Raw genomic sequence first — 18,087 nt, forward strand, 5'->3', positions numbered from 1 at the left:
ACCTCCGGAGGAGAAAGGACAGTCCTGTGACCCCATACTACAAGGGATTTTCTCCTTTGACCCGACACTTCCAGCTGGTTATTTTTTTTTTCCTTTCCATCATTTAGTGATGGCCATAAAGGTGTCTTCTTAGAGTTATTGTCCTTATTTTGTGCTTTGACTCTCCAGGACTTTAGAGCTGGTGCTGTTCTGATAAATGGGATCTGATCCTTGTACCAGAGGCAAGTGAGGCAGGGAAGTTTACGCTTGTGCAAGTAACACTCACACTGGCCAGCTGTGATGGAAGCCAGAGGGAACTAAGTGTGAGAAAGGTCCCACCTGGTACTTAGAACTGATTATAAATGTTAAGAGTGATAATATCAGGCCATTGTGACAAAAAGAAACTGTCCTTATTAGGTAGAATGCATCTGCTGTCTAGGTTGTTTAAACAGATTCAGGGAGAAAGTGTCTTCTTAGATATTTGGGGGTGGGATGATTTGATGTATGAGCTTTGCCAGAAAATATTCCAGAAAATAAGTTAAGGATGACAGTTTGGCAAAACATTGATTGTTTGTAGTTGTTGGTGCCAGTGATGTATACAATGAGAGTGATTATCTCATACTCTCGACTTCTGCATTGTGGGAAACCTCCAGAGTAAAATACTGAGAAAGGGAATCTAGTGATTAATTCTGACAGAAGCCAGAGGTGGTGTCACACAGTAGGTGATATTAACGCCAGGGGGTTGAAGGGCATGTCCGAATGCGGGTTCGGGGGAGGCGGGGAGGAGATAGATGCGATTGAAAGCTCTTGGCTTTATTTTGCGCCTGTGGATCCTCTGGTTCTCCTGGGTTTTCATACTAGTAAAAGCATTTCCCCTTCTAGGGTGTGACCCATCCTTCCTTCAGACACCCTGAGGGTGGAGCCCTGCGGTGAGGTTTTCTCTGGCTGCCACAGCTAGAACTGTCCTGGCCCCCCCAATCCCATCCACCCAGGAGATTCCTTTCTTCTTTCTTCTTCTTTTCCTTCCTATGCTCTGCCTGGGGAAAATCATCCAAGCTCACATAGTGAATTTACAGCCTTGGCAGCCCTCCCATAATGACTCCCAAATTATCCCATTCCAAAAGAAGGAGCGGGGGAGGCCAGAAGTTCAAGACTGAGGCTCTGGACCTGTGGTCTGAGAGCTCCGGGCGCCATCTGCTGACACACACTTGTAGCCAGCTTGGAAAGGAAGCTAATAGGGAATTTGCCAATGATGGGGACCAGGCATGTTTCAGAGCTCTAACAATGAAGGAAATTCACAGTTTAGCAGATGGCAGACAGAGAAGGAGGAGAGAGCGTGTGTATGGGGACATGCATGTGTGTGTGCTTATGGATTTTTCTGTGGAGAGTGTTGGGAAGTATACTTACTTCTGCCATTGTTCCTAGGTCCTCCAGAATAAATAGGGAGTAAATAAGAAGATAGTCAGGCCCAAGTGAGGTTTCCAGAGGAGAAAGACAATCACTTGGACACAGATGAACTGAGACTCAGTGGACTGCATTTTTACTTGGGGTAAATGAGGCCTGCACCATCATCAAGACCCTCCATGAGAGTACTGCTGGGTTTACTGTATCAAATAACCTGTGGATAAAGATCCTGAGATTCATTTCATTCATCCTTATTGTATTGCATAGGAAGAGCTGGAGTTCAATGAAGGAAAGAGGAGAGGGGGGGGGGGGAGGGAGGGAGAGAGGGAGAGAGAGAGCGCGTACCTTAATAGATTATCATTACAGGGATAAACCCTTCCCCACCTGAATTCCATATCTGTGGCAGAAGAATCTGGGGCCACTGTCCTGCACTGCCCTACCCCACCTCTGCCTTACCTCTGCTTAGCTTTCTCTCTTGAAGGAATTCCCTGACCTATAAATCCTAAGAGATTTATTATTTTCCCAAGGCCTCCTCGAATTGGAAAAGATGTCTTTGCAGCCCCGGACTCAGAACTCCTCTGTGGTCAGGGCTCTATTATGGGAGCAAAATGTCTCCAAGAAAAGTGGTGGTAGGGACATCAGCCCTCCATCTGGCTCCTGAGGGGCCACCAATGACACTGCATTCTTTCCCCAGCTTTCTATTCACAGTGCTGGACCTTCTGGCTCAGAAACTTCTCTCAGCAAGCTGTGAGAGCAGCCACCAAGTCTAGGAAGAAAGGAAGCAGAATGAGGATTTGGGTCTTCCTATTTTCTCTCTAAAATGGTGGGCTGGCGCTCTCACATCTTCTCCCCTCCTAAAACATCACTTCTGTCAAAACCCTAGAAGCAGTGCCTCTTCCTTACCTTTAGGGTAGATGCAAACTGTTCTTGTTTTTGGTGGCGGGTGTCTTTAAGGTCTACATGACCTGACCTCGCCTGCCTCCAACATGCCATCTCTCTCATGTGTTTTCACACAGAGATTGAGTTCCAATTATGCCCGCTCTTCCTTGCCCCTATCTTGTTCCTCTGTGCTGTTCTGAGTGAATTTGAACATATTGTCAGGTCTCCTCCTTGCGTTCTCCTTTTCTCTACCTATAAATGCTGAAATCTTTTCTTTTTTGGGGAGGGGTCCAGTTGTGGGGCCTGAACTCTGGGCCTGGGCGCTGTCCCTCAGCAATTCAGCTCAAGGCTTGCGCTCTACCACTTGAGCCACAGCGCCACTTCCGGCTTTTTTTCTTTTTGCGTATATGGTGCTGAGGAATCGAATCCAGGGCCTCATGTATGCAAAGCAAGCACTCTACCACTGAGCCTTCCCAGCCCCTCTTTTTCTTTTTTATATAGTATTTTATTGTAAAAATACTGTACAGAGGGGTTACAGTTACACGAGTAAGGTAATGAGTACATTTCCTATAGAGCATTGTTACCCCCTCCTTTGTTTTTCCCCTACCATTCCTTCCTTACCCACCTCCCCAACTCCTCCATGCTCCCCACCAAGTCGTAAAGTTTGTTTCCAATGTAGTGTCTTGTATGTCTCATTGTCACAATGGGTTAACCTGTGTCCTTGTTTCAGCATTTTCTTATTTCCCTTTCCCTCCCCAAATTAGAAAAAAATGTATATACAAGATGCAGGACACCAGAATCAAATACAGTGACAACAGGGGTTATACCATGGGGAAAGAACATATAAAAAAAATCACATAGTATATTAAAAATAACAGCAACAAAGGCAAAACCTCTTGTGACCCTATCTTGGGGTTTGTTCCTCTTAGCATCATCTTATATGGCCATATGTACATAGCTGGTTTTTTTTTTTTTTTTTTTGCCAGTTGTGGGGCTTGAACTCTGGGCCTGGGCACTGTCCCTGTGCTCTTCAGCTCAAGGTAAGTGCTCTACCTCTTGAGCCACAGCACCACTTCCAGTTTTCTAGTGGTTTATTGGAGATAAGAGTCTCACAGAGTTTCCTGCACAGGCTGGCTTTGAAAGATGATCCTCAGATCTCAGCCTCCTGAGTAGCTAGGATTACAGGCATGAGCCACCCGCACCCAGCTACACATAGCGTTTAACCTTTTCTGCTTGTCTGGTAAGATTATCCTAGAGCTATACTAGTTATTGCAAATAAGGGAAACCATGGGACCTATGTTTCTTTGGGCCTGGCTTACTTCACTTAATATAATTTTTTCCAAGCCTTTCCATTTCCTAACAAATAGGGTGGTGTCATTCTTTCTGATGGAGGTATAGAATTCCATTTTATATATATATATATACACACACACACACACACACACACACACACATACACACATACACACATACACATATTGTCAGGTCTCCGCCTCACACTCTCCTTTTCTCTACCTATAAATGCTGAAATCTTTTTCTTTCTTTCTAATTTTTTCCCTTTGTTGCAAAGACATATCTCAAAAGTTGCCTTCTTTTTCCCAAAAGCTTCTTGAGATTTTTCTGCCCCCAAATTCAACAGAATCTCCTTTGAGAGATGCCAGCATTCAGCTCAAACTTTTAGGCTGCTGCAGTTCGCAAGTCCTTGTCCCCACTGATAACCCCTTCTCTTAGGTTCGGAGACAGTGTTTGTAGCATCCTGTCTTTCTCCTTCCTTCCCCTCCTCACTCACTCCTCACCTAAAGACCCAGCATGGTTCCTAGCAGGGAGGACTTTCTCAGGGAATATTTGTCCAATCGAATTTCCAAGTAACTTGTAAGTGATGATCATATAATCCAATATTTTGACCATTACAGTTTCTATTTCCTTAGGTCCAAGTTACCTACAAGAGTAATGTGTTTGAGAGAACACTCACTTTTCCTTGTGGTCATGCTTCCTGGAAGACAGCATGACATAAATCTCTCGTGTTCCTGAGGCAGCTGCTCAGAGGATGCCCAGCTCCCACAAGCCCCCTCAGACAGGATCAGCAGGCCTGGTGAGACTCTCCTAGGAGGTCACATTCCAGAGCCTAGGACCTCCACTGAGAAGAGAGTAACCTGAACCCTGAATTCACACCTGGAGAGCTCTAGGTAAGAAATCTCCATCACTGCTCCATCCTTCATGGGAGCCAGGAAAGGGATAGTGTCATTCAGCTTCAGTGCACACAGGAGAGCAAAGCACAGCTCCTGGTCTTGGCTTTGCTGTGTGATCAAAGCTTAGATGTGATTAAGTTTCTTCCTTATCTAGACAGGGGGTCGGGGGACTAGCCTAGATCATGTTTTGAGCTTCTAGGAGCCTGATCCTCTACAACCAAAATCAGGACACACACAGTGGAGCAGAGTATATCCTGTGGAGACCTTCCCATGTTTTGTCTCTTCATCATTAAAATGAAGTCACCCACAGCTGTGCATATGGCACACTATTTTGGTAATGCGTAAGCTTTTTTTAAGAGCCACAGGCAATAATTCATCTTGTTAAGACCTTCAGCCTTCACATATTGCCTGAACCTTTGAGCTTGTTAATAGTTGTCATTTTATGTGTATGAAAAATGAAACATGGAAAGAACACCTCCATTTGGGACCAATGTGTTATTTCTGTTACATAATTTGTGTAATTTTCTACTGATCAGAAGAGTGATATGATTCACAGTAAGTAAATACTGAAAATACAAAAAAAAAAAACTATTAAGAAGGAAAACGAAGGTTCAATAAAATCTTATACTCAAAAGATATCTAAGGGCCATTTTGATGTGGCTCTTCCCAGAGCTTTTACTGGGCATATTTTTAAATATATTTTTATAAAACTCTTATCTAAGAAGGCATTAAAAAATAATGACAACAAAAACCAAAGAAACAAAAAAATAAGTAAAAACAAAAAAAAACACTGAGCCTCTTTCTAGGTTATAATATTCTGTCCTGGGCTTTTTAATGGTTTTATAGAATCCCGTTGTGTAGATTTACAGTATTCTATTTTGCTAACTGCTATGGTCTCCAAAATATCCTCATATCGTGTGTTTTCTAATACACTTTTAGGTTATATTTCTTTTTTTAATTAAGCTTTTTATTGTGAAAATACTGTACAGAGGGGTTACAGTTACATGAGCAAGGTAATGAGTACATTTCTTTAAAAAAAATTTTATTGTGAAAATACTGTACAGAGGGGTTACAATTACATGAGCAAGGTAATGAGAACATTTCTTATCAAGCATTGTTGTCTCCTTCTTAGTTTTTCCCCTACCATCCCTTCCCTTCCCTCCCATCTCCACAACTACACTCCCTCCCCCGCGCACCCTCCCCCACACTAAAGTTCGTTTTTTCAACATAGTGTTTTGTATACCTCATTGTTACAATGGGTCAACCTGTATCCCTATTTAAACATTTTGTTTTTTCCCCTTCTCCTCCCCAAGTACAGTGAAAACAGGGGTTATACCGTGGGAGAGGAACATACAAAGAAACAGAAGAACCACATGGTACTTATAAATACGTTAGAAACAATAGCAAGAAAGAAAAAACCTCTTGTGTCCCTATCTTGGGGTTCATTTCCCTTAACTTCATCTTATCTGTTCATATGTACATAGCTTTTGACCTTTTCTACTTGTCCTAGACATATACTAGTTATTGCAAATAAGGGAAACCATGGGACCTATGTTTATTTGGGCTTGGCTTACTTCACTTAATATAATTTTTTCCAAGTCTTTCCATTTCCTAACAAATGGGGCGGTGCCATTCTTTCTGATGGAGGAATAGAATTCCATTATATAAGCTATGGAACACTTCATAAATTTGAGTGTCATCCTTGCGCAGGGGCCATGCTAATCTTCTCTATATTGTTCCAATTTTAGTGTATGTGCTGCCGAAGTGAGCACTTAGGTTATGTTTCTCAAAAAAAAAAAAAAAATAGAGTGACCAAAAGATTTCTAATGGCTGTTGGCTACTGTAGCTCACCACTCAGCCTGGCTCTGGCATTCCAACATGCTGAATGATGGGATGTCAAGACCGGAAGAGACTTTAGGCATGAAGATTTACAGATCCTTTAAAACAGATGGGAAAACCAAGGTCCTTAAAGGGCAAGTGCTTTGCTGCAATTCCCAAAGAGAGTTGGCGGCAAAGTCAGAGCAGAAGCGTGGCTACTTGCCCAACAAACTTCTCAGCTCACTGCCTCTCTTCAAACAAGGACCCCAAATTACATTGACGGGAAGCATGCTTGGCAGGGCTCTAAGCATCTATGCAGCCAACCTGGGCATTTACCAATCTAGCATCTACACAAGAAAAAACATCCAGGCTAAATGCCTATATTAAATATAACCTTGTTGCTGACTGTCCATTATCTCAACAAACAGAAATCCCCCTTCTAGGGCTCAGATCTTGGTTTAGTGAGGGGTGGGATTAAATGTTAAGAAAGAGATCCAAAGACTGAGCCTTCTGAAAAATAGCACCCGGGGGGGGGGGGGGGGGGATGGCGGAGATGTGTGAAATGACTTGCAGATTTGGAAATTTAAATGTTCTCCTTAGAATGAAAGACAGATGGAATATTTGGAATATTTGAGGGTCCCAGAGTGAGTGGGATAAGCCCTCGGCTTGGCTGTGGGCTCTCGTGCACCAGAGCCCAATAATCTGTGTCTGTGCAAGGTGAATCGCCCACCGCTCCGAGGGGAATGGAACGGCAGGGAAGGCCCTGCTTATGCTAACAAGGCACTAAATTAGAGCATTACACGCCTCATTTAGCACAACTGTGCAAAATCTAAAAGTACTAATAAATTTTCCTTGTAGGGTCAAGAATCATAAAAGGATAGATGATCAACCATTAATTAGCAAGGCAATTACAGCTTGATGCTTCTCTTCTATCTCTGTCTTCCCTCAAATGGCACAATTTGTTCCAAATGCTTTTTGCAAAGCAGTCTTTCTTAGGGGGTAAAAAAAAAATGTGGCATTTGCCAAGAGAGGAGCTCTCACCCTCTGGCTCTCAGAATGATAGGAGTCGCCTAGAGGGAACGAATGTAAAGGAACAGCATTTTATCAAAAAAGAAGAATTTTGCCCTCTTGAATTGACTCACTTTCCCTCCCTGATGGTATTGCTATGAAGATATTGATGTCACTCTGATGGTCCTAGTGACACTCAAGTTTTACCAGATCCTGCAAAACACAGTCCTCTGGCATGAAAGGAATCAGTCTTTCATTAGTTTGCCAGAGACTATTGGGGAGGGCACAGTCACTAACAGTTGATTGTCTCTTTTCTGTTCCTATGTGTAATTAAGGAAGTTGAGCTTGGCTTTTATTGTAAATGTAAGCTGAAAATCTTAAGCCTGTTGCTAGTTTCTCTGCTAGCTTCTATCCCAGCTCTGGAAACCTTGGTGTGCCACTGGGTATAAAGTAGATTGCTTGGATAAGATGCGAAGTGATGCCCTGATAACATATTGATGTAACCTTCTAATATTGGTCAGGCCTCTTCCCCTTCACAGACCTGGACTCAGGCTGGTGGGGCAGGTGAGTGCCTCCAGAAAGCAAACAGGGGCCAACACTGATGCTTTCTGTCATTCTACTGGATGGTCCTTCTGGCATCTGTGAATACACATAAACAATAGCCAGAGGAAAAGTTCAGCTCAGTGTGTTTCAATCTCATTTCTTTGAGTTAGTCATGGCTTTGGAGATACAGAAATACTCAGATATTTTAAGCTCTTCTTCTGTTGTATCTGATCACTAGAACACCAATGGACTTCTGTTCCTATTTTCTGCCCTGCAGGGAGTGCAGAGAAACTAATTCAGAGCTTCTTTAACTGGTTCTCATCCCTAGAAAAAAAATCTTCATTTTTTCAAAGGAGTTACCACTCAACTAATCAGTTTATGAATGCAATGCATCTTGATCGATGCATCATTCACGGCTGTCCCTCTTAACTCTCCTCTCTCCTGATTTTTCTTAATTCTGTAGGGTATATATGTATTGAATTTTATTTTTGTAGTGTGTGTGTGTGTGTATGTGTGTGTAGACTGGGGCTTGAACTCAGGGTCTAGGCACTGTCGCTTAACCATTTCACTCAAGGCTAGCACTCTACCACTTTGAACAACATCTCCACTTCCACTTTGTGCTTGTTAATTGGAGAGAAGAGTACAGACTTTTCTGCCTAGGCTGGCTTTGAACCTCAATCCTCAGAACTCGGCCTCCTGAGTAGCTGGGATTACAGGTGTAGTCATCAATACCAGGCTCAGAGAAATTTTTGAACAAGTGAAAACTCTATCTTTAAGCCCTCCCACCTCCAAAGGGCTCAGGATGTTCAAATGCAGACTTCCTCCAAAAGGGAACTGAAGGGATGAAGCCTGAGATGCAGTGCCCAGGGGTTTGGGGGGAGTCCTCTCCTTGGATTGATCTCTGGGAAGGCAATGAGTGGGAGCTGCAGAAAAGACCTTGCTGGGTTGAGGGCCCATTTTCCAGCTTGCAGATGCCAAGCTTCCTCCTCTGGCTCTTGTTTCCCACCTCTAGCCACTTCCTGGCACTGGCCCAGCAATGGTTTTAATTGGTCTCAGACCCTCTAGATTCTGTCATTCAATGGAACCACCACTGGTCCAGTATGTTCTGCATACCAGTGAAAGAATGGTCTTTCCAAGACACAGGCCCTGGTGGTAATGGGGTTTGAACTCAGAACCTTGTGCTTGCTAAACAGATGCTCTAAGGCCAAGCCACATCTCTAAAAGTGCACAGCGTTGACCTTCTGGCCTTTAGTGTCTAACCAGTCTCCCTCTGGTCACCCTGGATGCCCCTCCCCCACCACGTCACCCCTCCCTGAGCACTGCCTATCTCTGGTCTTGCTGTGTCTTCTACTTTCAAAGTGGTTCTAGAAAAAAGTGGCCTGGAAAAAAAAAGCCAATTCACTTTTCAAAACCAAACCAGGTGGCTTCTCCATAGTATAACCTCCTGGACTTTTGTGGGTGGGTCCTATCACCTGCTCTCCATGTCCCCTCCATGTGAAGATCTATGTGTCTCTTCCTGTGAAGGAAAGTCCTGCCATATCCATCCTATGGCTTTAGTCCTAGACATAGGGCCATGACCAATCACCTCTATACACCATAGGCCTGAATGCTTCTCAATGAAGAGCTACTTGCACTACATTAGTCCAAGATCATGGGGTCCTTACAACCAACTCTGGAACTCTCAAGAACATAGACAATGCAGTCTGCCCCAGAGAACTATGTGTAAATTCCACCACATCCCATCCACTTAAAGGAGTCAGATGGAAGGACCTCAGGGCTTCATTAGCCCAAGCAAACTGACTTCCAGTCAGGCAGGTGGAGGAATGAAGAGGATTTCTTCCACACAAAGCTGAGTTCAAAGGGTCAGGGCTCAAGTTCATACCTTTATTACTCACAGACTCTGGACAACTCTGAGGGTTGCCTTCTTCATCTGTAAAAGGAACTTTATGAAGATTTCCTGAGATGTAAGCTGCATAGGGCACATGCTAATGTTCGAACTGGTGTTATTTTACATTGCAGGCAACCAGGCCTATATCTTGTTCACTTCTGCATCTTTTGCACTGAACACCCATGTACAGTTCACATCCTATACAGAGTATGTATTGAGTATGCAAATGAATAAAGGAACCAAGGAAGCTGAGTGAGTGGACACATGGATGAATGAGCACCAGAGTTCTATGTCTCCAAACCCACACTCAATGCTCTGCAAGACAGAAAGCCAAAACTTCCCCTTACCACCTGCCAGCCTTTCGGTGACATGACGCATGTGTGCAGCAGCTTAGTAGCTTAGCAGAGAAGCAGACATTGGGGAGCTAGAATCACTGTTCCAGAAATATACCCTGGGCCCAATCCCAAAGCTCAGGAACTGTAGAGACCCTTGTAGTTTCCACTTTTGTCCTCAAGCAAGGCAAGGGCTGGCTGTGGCCAAATGGATAAGGACTGGGGTGAGGACAAGGAGCATGAGGAAATGGGTGGCCTTCCCCAGTGATCAGTGATCAGAAGTAGCATAGCTGACCTAGCTCACAGTCTATGACCACAGGCCACCCATGAAGAGCCCTGGATTAGAGTTAAAGACCTAGAGTCAAGTCCAGAATTACCATTCAATATCACGTGGCCTTGGGGAAACTACTTGACCCCTTTAAAGAGAACATCTGAATAGTTCTTGTGTCACAGGGTTATGTATGGAACATGGGGGGAAAAATCTGGAAACTCCTAGGATGACATTTGGCTTTAAATATTTATATATTTACGTGTTGAACAAAATTCATCAGATATATACAAAATGAAAAATTATGTGCTCATAAAGAAAAACGAAATCATGTTATTTGTAGGAAAATGGATGAAACTGGAGAACATAATTGTGATCAAGAAAAGCCAGGCTCAAAAAACCGTATATTGTATGTTTTTGCTCATTATGTGGAAGCTAAATCCACAAGACATATTTACTAATGAGCATGCATATATGTATATGTACACACCTATATGAATAATTATGTGTGTCTTTGTACACATACAGAACGTGATTCTAACTATGGAACTGTTGGGAGTCCTCGCCTGTTGACGATTGAATCTGGCCTATTTCTTTTCAGTTCTCTTCCATTTTCCCAACAGGAACTATTAGAAGGAGGAGGAAGGGAAGGGGAAAGGGAAAAGTGGTAACTTTAATATTAATTACCATTATTTTGGCCAGACATGGTGGCTCACACCTGTAATCCTAGCTATTCAGGAGGCTGAGATCTAAGGACTGCAGTTCAGAGCTAGCCTGGGCAGGAAAAGCTGTGAGACTCTTATCTCTAATTAACCACCAGAAAACTGGAAGTGGTGCTGTGGCTCAAGTGATAGAGCCCTTGCCTTGAGCTGAAGAGCTGAGGGACAGCACCCAGGCCCAGAGTTCAAGCCCCATGACCAAAAAAAAAAAAAAAAAAAAAAATGTTGAAAATGGCAGAAAGAATCCCAGAGAAAGTTCTTATCAATAGAGGTTGAGGGAAGTGAGCAAGAGATGTCACTAGAGATTTTTCTGTGCAAAACACAATATATGCATGTCAGAAATACCATGGTAAAACCTCTTGATTCAGTTAACACAGCTTAAAAGAAAAAGAATAGCAAGAAAGTAAAACAGTCTCTGTTGGGTCTGGGGTATGCGTGTGAGTGAGTACCATGGGTAGGGTTTAGGCTAACTACAGGAGTGAATGAGGATGAATAGAGTGGAAGTAGATTGTGTTTGCAAGTATGAAACTAGAACAATGAAACCTGCTGACATTGTTTTAAGATGGGGGCAATGGTAAGGGAGTGTGAAAGAGATGAGATTAATTGGTATACATTGACATATGGGTGGAAATGTCACAATAAAACCTCACTTGTACAAGAATGTATGCTAATAAATTATTTAATAGTTAATAATTCCTGGATCATCCTAAGTGGAAAGAAATGGAAACTTTGAGCACCCTACATGGCTTTAAACATTCCCTTATTCATTCATGTGTTCAACAAGATGCATTGATTGCAACTACCAAGACACAGACACTGTTCTGAGAAATCAATAAATTCTTCCTCCTTTGCTTCTTTCTTCCTCCCTTCTTGTAGTCAGGAGAGAAGAGGACTTGGACATTGTTTGGTTTCAACATAAATTCCTGAGCCAATAAAACCCTGTTTTTGAATCAGAATTTCTCCCTGAGCCTAGGAGAGGGAAAAGAAGGAAGACAGCTCCACATTTCCTGGCCGATTCCTCTCAACAGGCTGGAAAAAGACAAATCAAATTAAAACTTCGGAGGGGTGATGTGGGAACGTCCCCAGATGAGGCTCTGGGAGCCAGATGTGGTGAGACAGTCTAGGAGGGTTGGGAGAAGTTGAGGCTTGTCCTTTGAGTTCCCAGTTATCTCCCGTTTCCTTTGGGAGCCTTAAAGACACAGTCTTCCCAAAGCAGGCTCTGAGGTGGCCTGCAAGGCTTTTGTCCCTGGCAGCAGAGAAATTTCTGCTTCAGTGGCTCCAAACAAGGCTTGCATTAACTCCAGACCTGCGAGGGGAGCACGTATAACAAAACCCAACACCGTGTCCCAGCCCTCAGACAAGCACAGAAACAAATGGTGCCGGAATTTTTCAGAATAGAATCATCCGCTCAATGTCACTGCATACATTTACCTACCTCAGTGGCTATTCACGGCCCCTTTCAAGGAGACTATCAATAGAGATGGATAAGGCAACATCTCTATGGCAACATCTCCACTGAAAAATGATGGCAGCGACAGCGAGAGGGAGCGATGACCATTTTTTTTTTTAAATACATACCCAAACATAACATGACGGCGGGCACCCTCAAAGGGCTCTTTGGCTCCCAGGAGGTAGGACTGTTAAAACAATAGTGGGGAAGCTCATGACAAGACTAATTAGTGGTACAAGGGGTTCATGCAAATTCAAGACCAAGAGTTTACACAATGAATTAAGACCTGGGTCTTTGAGATACTGAAATTTGTCAACAAAATTAACATTCCCTCTCTTGGGAACTCTCAAGCTGAAGGAGTTTATGAGGACCTTATTTTAAGTGTCCAACTTGGGGGCGGGGGAGGGTTGTTCGAGAGGAGAAAAGATGGAAAAGACAAATAATAGCCACCAGCTGGCTTTCAAAGCCGGTCTCTAACCCAGCAGGTCTCTGCTATAGGGCCTCCTATACAGCCATCCTCCCGCTCTGAGACCTTCACATATTAAGATATGAGGACAGAGTAGCCTCCATGAACTCAAAATCAGAGAAGTTAAGGAGCTGGGTGCTGGTGGCTCATGCCTGTAATCCTAGCAACTCAAAAAGCTGAGATTGGCACATCCTTGCTGGAAGCTGCACTGCAGAAAAGTCTGTGAGTCTCTTATTTCCAGTTGATCAGCAAAAAAACTGGAAGAAGAGGTGTGGCTCAAGTGGTAAAGTGCAGCCCTGAGCAGAAAAAGTCAAGGGAGAACATGAGACCCAAAGTTCAAGCCTCAGTACCAGCTCAAATAAAACGAAAATTAAGGGGGCTTTATGGTTTAGAGGAGTGTGGGTAGAGAAAGTCTAAACCAATGACAGTGTTCACATTGCTCAGAGCAGCCTCCCCTTCCCCAACAATACTCATTAAGAAAGGAGAGTTGTGCAGTCTGTCAGTGTAGGTACTTTGAGAATCTCCTAAAATGTCCCATCCATTGTCTCAGCGATTTATCCAACTGTTGGAAAGGATAGAAAAGAAGCAAAACAATAACAACAACAACAGAACCAAACCAAACCAAAGTTATTTCATCCATTAATTACTTCGGGAGTCCAAGTAAAGACCTGGGAAGAGAAGCCAAGACCAAGTTGTGGGAAAGTTGTCAGGGCCAGTTTTGGACTGTTTCCATTTTCCCTGTTTCCTTTCCCCCGTGACCTTAGACAAATCATTAACCTTGTTTGCTTCTCCATAAAATGTGAAGTATTTGTGGATTGGTAGATGAAAGATTCCAGGGAGAGTGCAGAGTTTATATACAACGCCCTTTATGCTCAGCACGTGAAAGAAATTAGCGATGATGGATGGAGCGTCAAGTGTAATATCTGTGGCTGAAGCTCACTGGACCTGAGTGTTTGCATTCTTGGGCTTTAAACAGCCTTTGTTTGGTTGTTTGTTTGTCAGTGGGGAATGGCCTGTGGCAGATAGCTCTTGTCATGTATGATGTTCTTTGTAGGTCAGAGCTCTGGGTGGCTACTTTGCTAGACCTTGAGTTTGCTTGGTGGCAGATGCAGGAGGTACTCTACACTGTACCCCAATAGTGCCCTGATCCTAGACCTACCCATGGGACTCCTAAACCACCCCTCTTCAGGATAGGCTTGTCTTCATCTTGGTTTTTTTTTTCTTCCTTCATCTTCATGTTTTCCAAATATATATGTACTCTGTTAAGAAAGTTGTGAGTTTCAATAATAATCTGTTCTAATTTCTCAAAACCACAATGAAAATGGCTGTTTTTCCTACAGTACATGAAAATGAAAATTAGATCATTTTTCTTTTTGGGTTCTATATCTCAAAACAAACACCTTTTCCAGAATTTTGAAATTCTATTAGCACAACTACAACACTTAGTTTTTGGGATACGATAGATATTAATTGTACTAATGTATATCAATTTCTCTATTTCAATCATCTGTAACTGATATATGTTACCTGTAATGACTTTGAGGGCTACAAAAATGCATGAATGGACAAACATTCAATTCAGTTAAAAAATTCTAGAAAGTTCAAAAGCAATACATGCAATTTTGCTCATTCTGTGAACTTTCATTTTAACCAATTCCTTAACATTATCACATTAGAAGGGTATCACAAATTCTATGTAAGTGGCTGAGATAATATTTTATAAAAATTATTACCATATAATATATCATGACCCTTTTTCAAAAAGTGAAGTCAACCTTTCCTCCATCTTTGCTTTATCAGAAGTTGGTTTCAGCCCAGGAAAATGGACTAGGTGACTATTTTGGGCTCATATCTAGTGATGATAAACACATGCTGAATGTCCAGCTTTTCAAAGTTGTGTTCTGTTCGTGGATGTGAGGACAACTGTCATTTCTACAAGGTCTGGCACTTTACAACATCACCTCTATTTGTGAGAATGGTGAAATGAATGCACTTGTGCTATTTTTTTGCTTCCAATGGCATTTGCAGATTAAAATGCCATTGGCAACACAAGCAAGAGTGGATGTATACACTAGTCTACTGCACTTGCTGTCCCCAGCAGAGTTTGATCATGTGAGCAGACAGGGCAGCTTCTGACCTGCTACTTCTAGTGCACAGGGGTCCTGCAGAGAAAAGAGACCATACACCGCCAGTTCCTTGGCCCTCACCAAGAGTAAAGAGAAGGACTCTTCCATTTGTTAAGACATGGAAAGACTTGGAAAAAATTATATTAAGTGAAGTAAGCCAGGCCCAAAGAAACATAGGTCCCATGGTTTCCCTTATTTGCAGTAACTAGTACATGTGTAGAAAAGCAGAAAGGGCCAGAAGTTATGTGCATATGACCATATAAGATGATGTTAAGTAAATGAACCTCAAGATAGGGACACAAATATCTTTTTGTTTTCTTGCTATTGTTTCTAACGTATTTATAATGTACCATGTGCTATTTTTTGTTTCTTTGTATGTTCCTCCCCCATGGTATAACCCCTGTTTTCACTGTATTTGATTCCAGTGCCCTGCATCTTGTATACATACTTCTCTGCTTCGGGTAGTGGAAGGGACAAAACAAAATGCTGAAATAAGGATACAGGTTGAATGGGAAGGGATGGGAAGGGGAAACAAAGGAGGAGGCTACAATGCTTGATAAGAAATGTACTCATTATCTTGCCCATGTAATTGTAACCCCTCTGTACAGTATTTTCACAATAAAAAAAAATAAAGGATGAATTTCTATTCACAAAAAAAAAAAAAGGATACAGGTTGACCCATTGTAACAATAAGATGTACAAAACACTATGTTGAAAACAAACTTTACAACTTCGGGGGGAGGGGAGGTAGGGAGGATAGTTGTGGTAGGAGGGAAGGGATGGTAGGGGGAAAACAAAGGAGGAGGCAACAATGTTCAATAGGATGTGTACTCATTACCTTGCTCATGCAATTGTAACTCCTCTGTACAGTATTTTTACAATAAAAAACATACCAAAAAAAAAAAAAGAGGAGGGCTCTTGGTTCTGCTCCTCCTCTTGTCCCTCTCTATCTGCAGCCCCCATTGCCACCAAAAATTTTAAAAAAGAGAGATAATCACCTCTGAAAACACCTCAAATACACCATATTGTAGAGGTGCTTTGAGGTCCTCTTAGCACCATTCCATCTTCTCATAACCTGTGTGTGTGTGTGTGTGTGTGTGTGTGTGTGTGTGTGTGTGTGCCCATGCACATGTGCATGCACGCACACATGTGTACACACGTGCACGGGTGCTGATCCTGGGGCTTGAACTCAGAGCCTGGGCATTGTCCCTAAGCTTCTTTTGCTCAAGGCACAGTGCCACTTCTTTTTCTGAGTAATTTGTTGGTGATAAGAGTCTTATGGACTTTCCTGACCATCCTGGCTTCAAACCTTGATCTCCAGATCTCAGCCTCCTGAGTAGGTAGATTACAGGTATGAGTCACCAGTGCCTGACTCATATCCCTTTGGAGTTTCCAGAATAATGTCATTAGCAGAGGAGCTACTGATTTAAACAGGAAAACCACAAGCAAGGTTTCTGTTATGATATGGGTATGCTTTCTCTTTCTAAGACTCCATGTACTGGAATTCCCTAGTGCCATTGAGGGGCATTGGGCCTTTAGGAGGTGTGGCCTACTGAGAGGTAATTAGGTAGGAAGACAACACCTGGAAGGGATTAAGTGCAGATTGTTGTAAGTTTGGTCTCTTAAACTTGGTCCCAAGGTTGATGCTTTTCACTAGAACACAGCACAACATCTTTGCTATTGGGGGGAACTTAAATTTTATTTTCAAAAGTATGAGCCAAAATAAAACCAGTTAAAACAGACACTACTCTTTCCTCCATCTTTCTGTACTGCCATCATGGTGTGCATGAACGTATCGGGCCAGTGCCCTCGAGAGCATCAGCCATGCTGAGAAGAGAGATGAACCCCAGGTCCTCATCATCCAAAGTCATTGTCCTGTTTCTCATGGTGAGGATGAAGCATGGCTACATTGGCAGATTTGAAGTCATTAAGGATCACAGAGCTGGGGAAAATTGTTGTGAACCTCACAGGCAGATTATAAAGTGGAGAGTGATCAGCCCCCAATTTGATGTGCACCTTAAAGGCCTTAGGAAGTCAGGCAGAATCATCTGCTCCCATCCTGTCAGTGTGGCTTGATTGTATTGATGACCTCAGTTGGCATCATGGGCCATAAGGAGGAAAGAGGGAAACCACCAGGAGGGGAAATCCTGGGATTCTGTGTGTGTGTGTGTGTGTGTGTGTGTGTGTGTGTGTGTGTGTGTCTGTGCGCGCGCGCACGCGAGCCAGTTCTGGGGCTTGAACTCAGGGCTTGGGCACTGTCCCGGAGCTTCTTTTGCTCAATGCTAGTATTCTACCACTTGAGCCACAGTGCCACTTCTTTTTCTGTTGATGTGGTGCTGAGGAGTCAAACCCAGGGCTTCATGCATGCTATAGGCAAGCGCTCTACCACTAAGTCACATTCTCAGCCCCTGGGATTCTTTTACTAAGGATTATAACATGCATACAAATAAAATGCCTCAATGGAAACAAACAAAAAACTCTGAAGTTGGCTATTCTCTGCTGATTTGCTATCCGTAGGGAAAAGCTAGGAGTTTGTTGATTTAAACAGTGGCATTTGCCCCACTTCTGAGAACATAGGTGCAGAAGTGTGTCCTCCTAGTCACATAATAACCGTGTGCAGTTATCTCTTGCTAGAACCCCTTCCAACTAGCTATGCAACATCTCCATGATTATAAACATCTTCTTACAGATTGCTGAGGCCCATCGGGAGTTGCACCAAGTTTATACAGCAAACAAAACCTGAAAGAGGCCAAAGGTGCTGCATGCACAGCTTAGCACTAGGCTACATTTCGTTTGTTGGGCTAACTTCATCATTTCCATCATGGGCTGTAGCATGATCTTTGTGCTGTAGTTCCCACGCACCAGGGATTTTGTTTAGGGTCATAACCCATCTAAACTTACTGAGATATAAAAAAAATCCATTTTTGCCTCTAATAACATCCTGCTGACCTAGCCAGAGATCTGTGAGGGTCAAATGAATAATGAATGAGGAAATGACTTGTAAAGTGATAGGTGATG

The 18,087-nt window shown here is 42.9% G+C and overlaps 1 non-coding gene across 1 annotated transcript; it reads right to left on the minus strand.

Moving 5' to 3' along the window:
• Positions 1–6,116: 6,116 nt before the first annotated feature.
• LOC122099854 lies at positions 6,117–6,223 on the minus strand. The gene has a single exon (XR_006146014.1). It is a non-coding gene; the product is annotated as a U6 spliceosomal RNA (small nuclear RNA).
• Between the last annotated feature and the right edge of the window lie 11,864 nt (positions 6,224–18,087).

Source organism: Dipodomys spectabilis, unplaced genomic scaffold (genome assembly GCF_019054845.1).
Source record: "Dipodomys spectabilis isolate Male_0828 unplaced genomic scaffold, ASM1905484v1 ptg000017l, whole genome shotgun sequence".
Taxonomy (NCBI): Eukaryota; Metazoa; Chordata; class Mammalia; order Rodentia; family Heteromyidae; genus Dipodomys; species Dipodomys spectabilis.